The following is a 16,082-nucleotide window of genomic DNA, read 5'->3' as shown; positions in this document are numbered from 1 at the left end:
AGGCAACGGGTTCTGCAGACGTCAGTCCTGACTGTATGTGCTGCGAGATTAGCGTCGGCAAAAGAAAGTCAGGCACAGGTGCTGAGATTCTGAACAGGCGCTGGCCACCTGCAAAGGCTGGATGCAAATATATGCAGAGACATTTCTCTTCTCATGAAATTGAGACCATTGGCTGAAATTGTTTCCTTTGTGCTTTGGGCAGTCAGAGTGAGCGATTTTTTACTTAGCCACCTTTTTAAGAAAACAAAACCCAACTTCCTCAGATAACTAAACTGCCCCCTTTCTTTGCTTTTGCCTGTTATACAATGGCAGCAAAATCATACCAAGTTGTTTTGTAACAGTTAAGACAAGAACAAATGGGGGCAAGGTCCCCTTATTGAGATTTAGCCTGTTTCCAGTCCAGTGGTACCTCTGGTTAAGAACTTAATTCGTTCTGGAGGTCGGTTCTTAACCTGAAGCGCCACTTTAGCTAATGGGGCCTCCCGTTTCCGCCGCACCGCTACCATGCAATTTCTGTTCTCATCCTGAAGCAAAGTTCTTAACCTGAGGTACTATTTCTGGGTTAGCGGAGTTTGTAACCTGAAACGTTTGCAACCTGAAGCGTTTGTAACCCGAGGTACCACTGTAGTAGGTCAGTCAGTGTCTCCAGGAGGCCCAGTATGGCACATGAAGGCAACAGCCACCCCTTTTATATGTCTGGTAGCCAGAGGTATGCTGCCTGTGAACCTGGGGCTTCCTTTTAGTCCCCCCGCTTTAATATTTTTTATTAAAGATTTTATTGGGTTACAAATGTACATGCATTTCAGGTCATAGAGTCATTTCTATTGGTCAGCTACATTGAATATGATACATTAAAGCTGTACACAGTATAAGGTTGGGGGAGAAGAGAAGGATGAGAGAGGGGAGAGAGGGATGTGTGGTTGTAAAGAGTGTTTGTGTGGAATTTTTGTGTCAGTGTCACTTGGGTAGGTTCTCTTTCTATTCATTTATCGTACAGTGGTACCTCGATTTACGAACGACTCAACAACTGAATTTTTCGACTTACGAATGGGGCAAATGGCCGCACGCTTACGAATTACTCAACATCTGAACGGAAACTGCGGCGGTTTTAGATAGGGTTTTTTCGACTTATGAATTTTTAGATGGGGTTGCTTCAACTTACGAATTTCTCCGTTTCCAATGCATCCCTATGGGAAATCACATTTCCAATGGCGCTTTTTGACTTACGAATTTTTCAACCTACGAAGGTGCCTTCGGAAAGGATTAAACTTGTAAGTCGAGGCACCACTGTATTCCCTTGGTAGTGAGAGAGGTTATGGGGGCAGGACATAGTTGATTGTCTTTAGTTGACTGCAGTTTGCGTTTGTGAGGGGGTGGAGGGATTGTTCGCTCAAGTTAGCCATATTGATTTGTGTGCTGTCAATGGGTTCTTGTTGTCTTATTGGGCTGTGCATGTAATGAAGTAGAACCATATTTGGGTGAAAGCATACTATTGTATTTGTCTCTGTATCAGTTTCAGTCTGTTGGTTAGCTTTTGATGTAAGGCTGTTTGCCATACGATTTGATACCAGTGGTCCATGTTCGCTCCTGACAGGTCTCTCCAGTGTCTAGCTATGATGCTTCTGGCTGCTGAGAGTAGTTCCCTTCAGTTGACATTGAAAAGAAAATCACACAACAGAGTGTTAGATTGCACCTTTTTAGTACAATCTTGTTCTAAATCAGTGGAGTGTTGTGCATACAGCTTCAGCCTAGAGAAAAGTGTGGTGGACCAGTGGTTTGACTCAGTGTAAGGCAGACAGATAGATGCAGGTGTAGATATAGATAATCGTTGCAGGGAGAAGATATCTGTCTTCCTTCTGAAAGACACAGCAATGTATTTTATTGAACCAAGTTATAGTATTAAGAGAAAGAAAGAAACTGAACATGATTTCAAATTGATGCTTATTCAGTCATATATGTGTGGCGAGAAAGAGATATGAAAGAATGGCTGTTGTTGAAAGTCTAGCATTCTTGTTTGTCTGGATCCACCCAACTACACAGAACATTAATCAGATGAAAACCAACCTCCAAGAGACCACATGATTCAGAAGACTGAATTTTTGTTTTCAAGACCAAACCTTCCTCCTCCTCCTCATTTTATTATTTATCTCATGCCCATCTAGCTGGGTGGCTTCCAACATATATAAAAACTTAATAAAACACAAAACAATAAACTTCCCTATAGAGGGCTGCCTTCAGACGTCTTCTAAAGGTTGTACAGTTACTTATCTCCTTGGTTTAGGGGTCAGATAACTTCATACCCTCCGGTGAAAAGAAGGATATCTTACAATACCCTCCAACATTTTACCAATGAAAATAGGGATGTCCTAAGGAAAAGCAGGACATTCTGAGATCAAATCAGAAACTGAGACGGCTTCAGTAAATCCAGGACTGTCCCTGGAAAATAGGGACACTTGGAGGGTCTGCAAGACTGAGCTGCTTGGAATCTGTCCCTGTGTCCAAGTGACAAAGATTTCAACATTTGGGGAGAGGCAGGGAGGGGAATAAATACATTATAACAGTGTTCCACAAGCTAGGGTTGCTGCCAACCAGTGTAAATAACCATGAGATAGATGGGCCAATGCTCCAATAAGAATCTACTGGGACCATTGGACAGCATCTGTTTGAGGATGTCCAATGGATGACGTCCACTTGAGGATGGTTGAATTAAAGAACAGCATTTCAGTGCTGTGGCTTACAAAAGAAAAGAAAAAGTGGTATTCCCATCATAGTTCACGTTTGAAGAAAATGGCACCAGCATCTAAAAGTCTCCAAAGGAATCTTAAATCCAACCTGCTATGAAACAGGGAGCCTGCATAATGTATAACCATTATTGTGGCTAAATTAGCCACTCTGTAAACTGTTGCGAGCTGCATGTTGGCTTCATTACGATTATCCAGAATGGAAGGAAATATAAAATCTTTCCATACCCCCCTCTATGTCCTTGGTAGCAAAACACACTTTCTTTCAGATGGCACCGAGCAATAATGCGAACAGCAGCTTCCTATAAAAAAGGGGGAGTTAAAAAACCTAAGGGAGGACTGTGGAGAAGAAACAAGCCTTTAGAGGAAATTTAAAGGCCCACTGAGAGTGCTTCCCTGCAACAGAAAGAGGCAGCTTGTTCTATAATTGGAGAGCGTAATGTCTTTTCCTTCCAGACCTTATTAGTCTGCACTTGCAACAAATGGCTCAGCGCTGGTTGTTTTAATCACTTCAGCCTTTGTAAAAAAAAGTCTGCCATTATTATCCCTAAAATATGGGAAGCTATCTTTTTGTGTGATGTTAATTAAGCTCCATGGCGTTTTGTTGCTTTATGCGTCTGCCTGGTGTCCCACGTCACACACTCTGTTGTGGTGCTGGCTCTAAAATCTATTAACTGTGCCCCAGCGGCTTGCATTTCTTCTTTGTTTAGTGGGTCATTTGGAGCAACCCAACGATTCTTATATAAAGGTAAAGTACTCAATAATACGATTTGCATTTACACTTTCATCTGTTTCCTTAGGACAGCAGAAGCAAAGTTGTTTATGATACACATTTCTGGGATGGTAACTTTGAGTATCAGTGTTTCTGCGTAGTTTCAGCTTCTGTTGGTTTTCTCCCCACCTTCCCCATTCCAAACAATAACAAAAGTTCAGATTAGATAGGCATCTTATTTTAAAAAGCTAGCGGAACTTCAAAGAGAACAAAATGGTCTTCTATGCTTAATATAGAAACACAGAGATGCTCTAAAAACGTTGTAGAAGTAACTCGTAAAAGTACTCAAAAGGGAACAGGAAAGAGGCCGTGTTGCGTTTCTGCCATGCTTTACATACTGAAGTCAGTAGAATTGCTACCAAAATGGAATAGTGTAGCTGAAGCAGGGCCAGTCCTGCCATTAGGTAGGATGAAGCCACTGTCTCAGGCAGCAGAAACCCCTGAGACAGCACTCCTGTGGACATTTCACCTGCCCCGCCACATCCACTGGTGCGAGAGAAGCAGCGCTGGCATCAGCACTGATTTCCAGAGAGATCTTGTGAGATCTTCCAGAACATGAGAGAGATTGCCAGAAATCAGTAAGATCTCACTGGTGGAAATTGGCCCTGACGTGGGTCCCACTTCTTCACCATTGGCAGAGGTGGCAGGGGTGGCGGCGGGCTGGCAGCAGTGGCAGGACAGGGCAAAATGGGATGCATAGCAAAGCTGTGGGGTCCTTTTTTTATCCCGAATTGCAAAATATCCCGTAAATGCCCCGGATTTATAAGAAAGCAGCTCCTGCCGGCCAGGAAGGCTCCTCAGCTGCGTAAATGTCCTGGCTGCCGGCTGGCTGGCTGGCTGCTCGCTCACTTGGCTTGCCGAGTGCTGCCAGAAATCGCCTCTGTGCATGCCCAGACATGCGGACATGGGCAGCCCAGCACCGGAAGTCACAGAACCGATTTCCGGTGCCGCTCTGCCCATGTCTGGGCACCGAAACCCGGGCAGAGCCGGCACCAGAAGACGCTTCTGCGCATGTCAGAAACGACTTCCAGTGCCGCGCCGCTGCTGATCCCTTATTTTTCAATCCGGAAGTTGACAGCTATGGACCAAGGCAATCTTCTCCAAAATCCCCTTTCTGTTGCTAGCCAAACAGATGTGTCTAGTGTTCATATGTAGAGCATCACTGGATGGCCTTTCTCCACCATTGGTATGCTACCTTTATTGGATCACGCCTAGTGGTACTTGCCACTTTTCAGAAAGCTAGTTCTTATACGAAACAATATGGGCAAAAGTAGCGTTAAAGATAGCAGATGGACCCAGGACATTCCGCTTGGGAGTTAAATCAAAATACTAGTGATTAAATAGGTTTTTTACTTAGGTGCAGTTCATATAGCAGCACGGAAATGTTGAGAAAGTGAGTGCATAAGTGAATGTTGGTTTCACAATTTTTCATTTTTTCTCCTCTTCAGTTCATCACATTTCATCATTTTGCATTTTAAAAACAACCTTGATGAAAATTCAGGAGCATTTTTGTATACTTTCCCCTAATGTACATATTTTAAAATGCAATTTCAGCCAGTGTACACATATTTTTTTTGCAGTAGATCCTTAATATAATGCACATTTCCCCTGAAAATTCAGTTAATATACACACATGCAGTTCCATACTTTTTGTTTGTTTGTTTCTTTGTTTAAGAACTCCATTGCAAAATTCAGAGAAATACAAATTTTAGTTCACTTATTGTTTCAGGAAATGCACAACAATGTAGGATCCACATTTTAATTCCAACCCACATTAAATTTCTCCTGCTTCCCCACTGGATACTAATGATGCAATTTCTAAAAATAAATAAATAAAAATAAATATTATTTACAAGCATAATATAAGCTTGTATTATATTATATTATTATGGTTTACATTATGCTTGCAAATATTTATTTTTTATTTATTTATTTTTAGACAATACTGGCTACAAATCATCTGTCCCACATGAAAATCTTAGAGTTGGAAGAGACCACAAGGGCCATCCAGTCCAACCGCCTGCCAAGCAGGAAACACCATATAGAGCCGTATTCAATGCTGCAGCTCTGTAGGTGGAAGGGAGTTTGGCGGATGCATTGAATCTTCCTCTCTAGTCCCCTCAAGCCTCCCACCCTCAAAATTGGCTCTAGAATGTTGGGTGAATTATCCAGCGCAGATTTGGGGAGCACACAGGGCAGAAGAGGAAACAGAAGTCTCACTGGTACAGCATTAGAAGCAACCCATAGATATAGATATCATTATGAACAATTGCAAATATTATCGCAAGAAAAGACAAATGTCAGCTCACATCGACCACAAGAACCATTAATTAGCACTAATTTAAGCATATAGAGTATACAAATCTGAGATATTCTTAACAGCTGTACAAAACCTCAGAAAGAGTATGCAAAACAAAATCATTTAAAGAGAAACCTATCAACGTATACAGAGAAGAGAGATCCCATTAGATTTTTCTGCTTGGGGAAAAATAATAATGCTTAAGAACATTCTGTGGCCATGCTCTTCTCAGATGTGAATCATATCATCAGATAGTTTGTTCTCTTTTCAGTTATGTAATTCCAATGCATAATTGAAATTTATATGCATCTATCGAGGTCTCCAGCAGGAGCATTCGTTTTCAAAACAGTTCAAAGGGGTTGAAAGCACTCGTAAATCAAAGGGAGGAAATCAAAATAAGAAAGCAGAAAACTTGTAAAAAGTTTATAATGCCTGGAACGTTGCCAGGATTACCATTAAAACTGTAAATTTTGCCACTCAATAGATAGCAATGTAAAACATTGTATAAATCAATTAATATGCTTATATAAACCTGAGTAACAACATCCATTTACAGCTCCTCGCAGCATTAAGATTCTGGTTTTTATAGAGATTCTCTCTACAAGGTTTTATAAAAATGAATTGGTCCAGGCAGATTAGGAATCCAAAGAAACAAGGCTATCTACATTGTAATGCTTTTCGCATGTTCATAACTATTCTTTTTCTTTAAGAGATGTTACTCGCCAGAAATTACTGAATTCTTTTCACTGTATATGTGGCTGCAGGAAGATGATAACCATCCTTTCTACAGTGTTTTCCTTTAATGTTATCAGCATGGTTGGACGAAATAAAATGCATAATGTGCCAGCAACCTGAACACTCTGCCTGTGGATCCTCACTTTTGTAAGGGCAGATTAAAGTGACATTCTGTCATGGTTGACAGAACCAAAATTGAACCTACCCTTAAAAACAGTTTGTATGTGTAAAATGTCCTTTGATCCTGAAAATGCCTATCACGCAGGGTTGGAACACAGATTAAACGCTAGCTTCTCATATGGCCAAACCATATAAAGCAGGCATCCCCAAACTTCGGCCCTCCAGATGTTTTGGACTACAATTCCCATCTTCCCCGACCACTGGTCCTGTTAGCTAGGGATCATGGGAGTTGTAGGCCAAAACATCTGGAGGGCCGCAGTTTGGGGATGCCTGATATAAAGGAACTGCCTAGGAAGGCAAGCTCCTTTCGGAACTGATCACCCTCACCCACTACAACTCCTAGCGCTTTGTCTTAACAGAATTAACCCACAATCCATTGTGAAGTGGACAACTGAAACTGGAGGTGGACATTCCTTAACTTCAAGTGGGTAATACTGCTACTGCTGCTGCTGCTAGTACTACTGCCAATCACAATGATGGGCTGTATCCAAGGAATTCGCACCATTCATGCAACTATTTCTGTTTCTGCAGTTGAGCTTCCATTCCCTCTCCTTCCCTGTGCAGCCCCCAAATCTGTTCTGGGTCCACCCCCCCACCTTCTGGAGCAGATTGGGTGGATGGGGGGAAAGCAGAAAGAGGCTAAGGATGGGAAGTTCTGTTGCACAACCAGACGTCCTTCCATGAATAGATAGAACATAATAAAGTAAAAGGTAAAGGACCCTTGGATGGTTAAGTCCAGTCAAAGGCTTCATACAGTTTTAGATTTACAGTGGAAGCTCGGTTTATGAACACCTCGGTTTACAAATTTTCAGTTTACGAACGCCGCGGACCCATCTGGAACGGATTAATTCACTTTCCATTACTTTCAATGGGAAAGTTTGCTTCAGTTTATGAACAGACGTCCGGAACCAATTACACCCATGCTTCGGGTTAAGAACGCTTCAGGTTGAGTACTCTGCGGACCCGTCTGGAACGCATTAATCCACTTTCCATTACTTTCAATGGGAAAGTTCGCTTCAGTTTATGAACGCTTCAGTTTATGAACAGACTTCCGGAACCAATTGTGTTCATAAACCGAGGTACCACTGTATCAGAGTGAGGCCCACCTCAGGGTCATTTCCAACACAATCATTTGCTTGCACAAACAGAAAATTCCTTCTTTGTATCAGAATGCATGCAATTCACACCATACATGATGTTGCAGAACAAACGATAAATAAATTTCCCACTCTCCACCGCAGCACCATTTCCTAACAGATCCCATGTGAGGAGTGAGAGCATGCCCCAATCAAAACTTTCTTTACCCTTGCAGGTATTGTTTCAAGTGCAAACGCTGGTCCACAGATGAGCTACCCATGAGCCATAACAAAAGAAATTCATCTCAATACATGCTTCCTTTTTATTCATGCATTTGCTAATGTAACACAATTAGGGTACAGAAGTGTCCCATTTCCTTTTGACCCTTTATCTCATTCCAGGCGTGAATGCCAGCATGCTATCTCCATTCGGACCACTGACTTTATTGTGCTATCGGAGCGTTTGATGAAGCTGGCAACGGGAAGAAATTCTTTCTCATTTTCTTTCATGTTCTCAACAGGCTTGAATCTGTTGCTTTGGCTGTTTCATGTATTCCGACACGTTCATTAATCACAGAGCAAGACACTTCCCTGTTTATGTTTCCACTTTACTCCAAAGAGCACCCAGAGAGAAATATCACAGGAATGCAGGGCTGTGAAGGTTGGCGGGTGGGGGAGAGAGAAAGAGATGTCCACACTTAGTGTTCAGCCTCCCACTCCTGTGAGCTTATCCTGAACAATTTTACGCACGAACAGGAGAGCTAAAATAATCGCCGGGAAGCTTAATCATCCCTGATAATGTCAGCTCTGGTTTTCCATTGATAATGTGTATGTGAAATATGCCCATTCTGTTGGGCCAGATATTTCAATGTCTTTTCCAAAATCAGGCAGTGGTACCTTGGTTTAAGTACACAATTGGTTCAGGAAGTCTGAACTTAACCTGAAGTGTACTTAACCTGAAACAAACTTTCCCATTGAAAGTAATGGAAAGTGGATTAATCCATTCCAGGCGGTCAGCAGAGTACTTAAACTGAAGCGTACTTAACCTGAAGTGAACTTTCCCATTGAAAATAATGGGAAGTGGATTGATCCGTTCCAGACGGGTCTGCGGAGTACTCAACCTGAAGCGTAGTTAGCCCGAAGTATGAGTGTAATTGGTTCTGGAACTCCGTACTTTACCTGAAGCGAACTTTCCTATTGAAAGTAATGGAAAGTGGATTAATCCGTTCCAGACAGGTCCGCGGAGTACTTAAACTGAAAGTACTCAAACCAAGGCGTACTTAAACCAAGGTATGACTGTATGACCAAAGGCAAAATGGTGGTGGGCAGTCGTCTATTTGATCACTAACTTTTGAATCATAGAATCATAGAGTTGGAAGAGACCACAAGGGCCATCCAGTCCAACCCCCTGCCAAGCAGGAAACACCATCAAAGCAATCTTGACATATGGCTGTCAAGCCTCTGCTTAAAGACCTCCAAAGAAGGAGACTCCACCACACTCCTTGGTAGCAAATTCCACTGCCGAACAGCTCTTACTGTCAGGAAGTTCTTCCTAATGTTTAGGTGGAATCTTCTCTCTTGAAGTTTGAATCCATTGCTCCATGTCCGCTTCTCTGGAGCAGCAGAAAACAATCTTTCTTCCTCCTCCAAATGACATCCTTTCATATATTTGAACATGAAAGGATGTCATATGGAGGGAGAAAGATTGTGCAGGCATATCCTAGTAGTGTCTGATCCTCACACTTCCTCTGATTCCCCTTGTTTCCTCTACCTTGTGGTGCAGGAAACCCAGAAAGACTTAAAGAGGCATAAATGAACACCAGCACACAAGAAGCCCCATCTAGTTCAGCATCTTGTTTTCATGTTGGCCAGCCAGATGCCTATGGGGAGCCCGTAAGCAGGACATGAGTGCAGCACAACTTCTGATTATTAGCAACAGGTGTTCAGAGGGATGCTGTCTCTGACAGCGGGGTTAGAACACAGTCACTGTGACTAGTAGTCATTGATAGCTTTATCCTCCATGAATTATAGAATCATAGAATTATAGAGTTGTAAGGGATCCCAAGGACCATTTAATCCAACCCCCTGCAATGCAGGAATCTCAGCTAAAGCATCCATGACAGATGGCTGTTTGTGGGGGACAGGAGGCGGGCAGGTGTGGAGGACTCCCTGGTCCTGAATGGGGTAACTGTGCCCCTGAAGGACTATTTTGGACTCACAGCTGTCCATGGAGGCGCAGGTCATTTCTGTGTCCAGGACAGCTGTTTATCAGCTCCATCTGGTACGCAGGCTGAGACCCTACCTGCCCGCGGACTGTGTCGCCAGAGTGGTGCATGCTCTCGTTATCTCTCGCTTGGACTACTGCAATGCGCTCTACATGGGGCTACCTTTGAAGGTGACCCGGAAACTACAACTAACCCAGAATGCGGCAGCTAGACTGGTGACTGGGAGCGGCCGCCGAGACCACATAACACCGGTCCTGAAAGACCTACATTGGCTCCCAGTACGTTTCCAAGCACAATTCAAAGTGTTGGTGCTGACCTTTAAAGCCCTAAATGGCCTCGGGCCAGTATACCTGAAGGAGCGTCTCCCCCCCCCATCGTTTTGCCCGGACACTGAGGTCCAGTGCCGAGGGCCTTCTGGCGGTTCCCTCGCTACGAGAAGCCAAGTTGCAGGGAACCAGGCAGAGGGCCTTCTCGGTAGTGGCACCCACCCTGTGGAATGCCCTCCCACCAGAGGTCAAAGAGAATAACAATTACCAGACCTTTAGAAGGCATCTCAAGGCAGCCCTGTTTAGGGAAGCTTTTAATGTTTGATGGATTTCTGTATTTTAATATTTTGTTGGAAGTGGCTGGAGGAACCCATCCAGATGGGCGGGGTATAAATAATAAATTATTATTATTATTATTATTATTATTATTATTATTATTATTATTATTATTATGGCCATCCAACCTCGGCTTAAAAACCTCCAAGGCAGGAGAGTCCACTACCTCCCGAGGGGACCATTCCACTGTTGAACAGCTCTTACTGTCAGAAAGTTTTTCCGTATGCTTAGTCAGAATCTCCTTTCTTGTAACTCGAAGACATTGGTTCCAGTCCAAGAGAAAACAAGCTGGTTCCCTCAGTCTCCTCTGATGGCCCCCTTTAGGCATCACTTCAGCAACATAGCTACTTTTGGAAAGCTGAACAATCTCTATGTGGTCTAGTCACTGAGGCATGGGCAGTATTGGTACAAACAATACAACTGCCGCTTCCTACACACAATGAACTGGGCAGAGAAGCATTCATGCAGTTCAATCTTCCACGGGCAATTATGCCTCTCTGAAGCACTTTCTGAAGTGGGGCTCAGCCTCCTTGCTAAGTTCTCACTTGATGCTATTGACAGGAAATTTTAGAGCAATAAATAGAAGTTACATTTGATCAATAAGTAGAGTAAAGAGGGGTTAATTAATAACAAGGACCTTGACTTGCATAATTGATTGCTCCCTTTTTCGTGCTAGAATAGGAGGTCTTTTAGGTCCAAATATTGATATATGTGGCTGTGTTTCATTTAAGCTTCTGTATATCTTACTTAGGGTTGCCATATTTCAAGAAGTGAAAATCCGGACAGAAAAAAAATGCTGAGCTCAAAGTTATTGAGCTTTTTTTAAGGAAATAGCCCTCCCAAATGCAAAAAAAAAGTCAAACAGATGACACCTCTGGGTCCCATACATTTTGCAAATTTTCCAAAATAAAAATAAACCTAAAAACCCTGGACACTATTTCCGCCATTGGAAAATCCGGACATATAGCACCCCTATCTTGCATTTGATGGTAGCGATTAATATTTTTAGAAGCCTAGAAGGATATGTTCGGTATATGTCCAAATATCGTCTGAATTTCTGTAATTTACTTATAAGAGACATTTATCATGCCATTGATGTAAATATAGAAAAAAGCCTTATGACACTAACCCTATCTAACATTCCTGACTGCAACTCCCATCATCCCTGTTCATTGGTCATTCCTACTGGAGCCAGAATTACAGTCGAACAAGGTTGCAAGGCAGGAGTTTGAAAGCTAGGATTTCTTAGGTTGCTTTCTCTGAAATGGAGCAAAGTAGTAACAAATGGGGACTTGTCACAGTGGAGGGATGTAAGGAGTAGAGTTCTCACAAGGCTCAGTGTTGAGACCTCTGCCTTTCAAGTTGTCCATTAATGACCTGCAGTTAGGTCATTAATCAGTGATTAGTGTGTTGACCAAGTTTGCAGGTGGATCCAACCAGAGGCAAGATCTACCCACATCAATTCAGGTGAGTCCACTTTGGAATCCAAGTAGGGCAGATTCCTCCCTCATCCTAAACTGTGCAGGCTAAAATGCACATCATAGCTCTCATGTGTGAATTACTGGACATATTTCTGCATGGTGGTAACTTTATGTGGAGGATTTCACTTAAGAAATAGACATTTCCAAAAATTGTGTAGCAGATTCATACTGGGGAAATCCCACCTGCATCTCGTCTAGGTCTTCTATAATGATCAAGAAGGTCTAGAACAGGCATCCCCAAACTGCGGCCCTCCAGATGTTTTGTCCTACAACTCCCATGATCCTTAGCTAACAGGACCAGTGGTCAGGGAAGATGGGAATTGTAGTCCAAAACATCTGGAGGGCCGAAGTTTGGGGATGCCTGGTCTAGAATGTGTTCTTCCACTTTTTAGAAAAAAACATTTTTGGTTAATTAAGTTTTTGAAGGATCTTTTCAAAACCTCTGGCACATGACTGCAGTGAAATGCATTTTTTCAGACTGAAAATTGAGAGAACTCTGAACATCTTGACGTGATTTGTGTGTGTCTAAAACAGGTTGTCAACATTTTGCCCTCCAGACATCGCCTTCCAGGTGTTGGACCCCAACTCCCACCCACCCCCAGCCAAACAATGGCTAATGGCTAGGGATTGTGGGAATTGGAGTCCACCAGTATCTTCATGCACCATGCTTACTGTCTCTGTCTAAAAAAAACTTGGTGATATATATATATATGTTTGGGTGTCCTTTAAAAAAGGGCTAGAAAAGTCTTAGAGGCAAGGAAGACAGGAGGATTATTAAAGCATGCCTGCAGTGCAACGTGGCATACATCCTGAGAATATTTAACAGAAATAATGTAACGTGTTAGTGGTAAATTTGAAGTGGCAGACACAGTATGGGTTTAGAATGTTTATATAGTCTCTGATTGATTCTCATGGAGCTCAAACTAATTAGAAATAAGGTTTATGTGAGGTGAGCAGTGAAGCAATGATATGGTGATACTGCAAATTCCATTTCCCGCCTCTGGCAAGGAAAAATTATTTGTACCTGCACCACTCTGGAATTGTTGATAATTTCTGCTTATTTAACTAACTGGAATAAATCATTCAGAAAATGTATTTGCCTTTCACAAGATTGCCAATACTTTGTTGTTGTTATTTCTTCTTCTTCTTTTTTTGCATCGTGGAGTAAAGTATTGCACTTATTCCAACACCAATTGGAAAGGGGCTTTTATTCTTATTTAAAGTTTGCAAATAAAGTTGTTGTTTGTGTGATCCCGGTTGCTTTCTGAACTTGATTATTATTAAATAAATAAACAGATGCACAATCTGTTGTCCAGGATGCAATGCCCTCAGAAGGCGGTTCACTGGAAAAGTGAAAAACAAAAAAACCCACGATCATAGGAATACCAAGTGCAGTTTTAAAACCCAGGGAATTCTAAACCGCCAGCAACTAAAACATCTTCCAAACACAACGTATGAACCAAATGTAGAAGGAAATGAAGCCATTTGCCATGCAGATGAGAGCTGAGAGAGCTGAACAAGATCTAGAAAAGGCAGTGTCAATATGGTGATCTCTAGATGTTGTAAACTACTGGTCTGGACATCTCTGGCCATTGGCCATGCCTGCTGCAGTTAATGGGAGTTGTAGTCCAATGATATATTGTGAGCAACATCTTGGCGACCTCAGATATGGAGGGCCGCAGGTTTCCCCATCTTCTGAAGGAGGTGGCTCTGAAGGTGTCAAGGTGACATTTCTCTGGATGGAGACAGATGACAACTTTATAGAGAGGTGAAGGTTTGTATGACAGAACCTCAATAGTCCAGTGTGCACACTTTAATTGCTTTTGCTCTCTCATCATTTCTGGCCAGGCAAGTTTTGCAGGTTTCTGAAGCTCTGTTTAAAAGAAAATAAAAAAATGGAAGAGAGACCAAGGGTAATGGCAGATCTAGCACAGCACCATCAATCTCTAGCCTTTGTCACTCGCAGTACTTCCACACTTGGGTATCAAACTCCAACATCAACCACAATTTTTAGCCTGCTCCGTCTCTGGGAGATGCAGTAGCGAGATAGAGAGAGAAGAAAAGAGGATAAACGGTAATGTGCACTTATCAGCAGAGAAAACAAAATGGGAAAAGGATTAAAGAAAGGCACAGGCCAGAGAGAGAGAGAGAGAGAGAGAGAGAGAGAGAGAGAGAGAGAGAGAGAGAGAGAGAGAGAGAGAGAATCTGACACAGAAGTATTGAATTGTTGTGACATATATACTTACAGACCGATAGCATGATCACATGTGTCTATGCCCTGTCCTGTTATGATGTGATCAAATGAGGACGAAAATATAACAAATGTGTATTAGAAACCTAAGATCCACGTATATTATATTCCAAGAGAGGTGATGAGGAGAATACCAAGAGAAAGGTCCTTTTGTGCCCCTGCCCACATTTATGGAATGCTCTCCCCAAGAAGGCATTTGATGGTATGTTCTTATTACTGGTTGTGCACCAGCATTATTTGTGTTAATATTTTTGTGTTAATAATATTAAGGAAACACTAATGGGTTCTCTATCCTTCGGGTGGGTGCAATGGCATTTTCTCATGTTTCCACCCTCCGGACCTCTCACATAGGCGACACATGACGAAGGGCCTGGGAAGGTTCAGGTTGGTTCATATGGGGGAGAGGTGGCCCGTGTGTTATTGTGGTCCTGAGCCATGCATAGGAGTCTGCTAAATATCCTGGTTTTGCTGCCCATTTGGGATTGCCAAGCACCTGAAAGGGCCACAAGGCATGACCTTGGGCTGTGCTTGGGCTTGTGGGCCACTGGTTGCCTTTGGCTGGTGGTCGAACACATCATGGCAGAAGAAGGAACACCCAGGCATAAAATATATCTGCACTCTATCACATTCTTAGGGGATGGAAATGTAAAATTTGGCTCAAATTTCAGGAATGGGAGTAGGGGTCTTGCTCCTTTAATGGCCACCATGTCTAAGCTTTTTAAAAGAGCGCTCACTGACTTCTAGATCTGCTAAACCTTCACATTTGACAGCAAGTGCATATGCTTTGTACTTGGGTGACCCTTGCCAAGTACGCTGTGCAGAGTAGGCAACAGAGTGTCAGCTTTGCTGTGTGTTCAGAGACCAGCGAAAGAGCAGACATTTCCCTTGTAAAACTCAGCAGTTTGGGTACGGTAGTTCTGCGTGAACTACTTTAAAGCTCCAGGTCACTTGAGATTTGCTTTGAGGTTTCTGATCAAACAAACCACAGAACTGAAGACTAAACTCTCCCTAAATGGCTTAAGTTTTTTGCCTGATTATAGGTCAGGATTCTACGAAACCACAGCCTTTCCATCCGAAACCATCCATCGCCTCGGTTCACTGGAAACAGCCCAGGTTCACTGGAAAGATATGTGAACCTTGACCAGTTATTTGGCAAAAGCCCTGCCAAATGGAACATTTATGCAACTTCCTCTGAAGCCTCCCAAGTATTGGTTTCAGGCAGGCTTCATCTCAAATTTGGTTTATTGAAGAGGGATGGGAGAGGAAGTTGTGTAAGGGTTTTTTTATTTTCCAGGAGACTGGTCAAGGCTTGCAAACCCCCCAGTTCATCATTCCAAATGCAAGGAAGCTTAAGTATGGCTAACTTTGGTTGGTTATAAATCTTTTCTCTCTCCTTTCCCCATTTCTTTTCTTCCCCATCTTTCTAAGTGTAAGCTCTTCACATCAGGAATCTGTCTTAATGGTTGTTTCTCTCTCTCCTTGAAGTGCCATATACGCTAATTCATAATAACATGATATTGTCAGGTGTGATTTGTGAAGATGAGTTGTTGAGCACCTGGGGGTGTCCAGATTCCATGCATTTCTCTTCTTCCACCCCCAACACAATTACATTTTTGTCCCGCTGTTCCCCCTGATAACGTTTTTGCCCTGCTGTTCTTCCAGCGAGCTCAAAGTGGTGCCTATGGTTTCCCCCCCCACACACACACCCAATTTTCCATGG

The sequence above is a fragment of the Zootoca vivipara genome, chromosome 4 (genome assembly GCF_965207765.1).
Source record: "Zootoca vivipara chromosome 4, rZooViv2.hap1.1, whole genome shotgun sequence".
Classification (NCBI taxonomy): domain Eukaryota; kingdom Metazoa; phylum Chordata; class Lepidosauria; order Squamata; family Lacertidae; genus Zootoca; species Zootoca vivipara.
Note: the sequence above shows the minus strand (reverse complement) of the source record.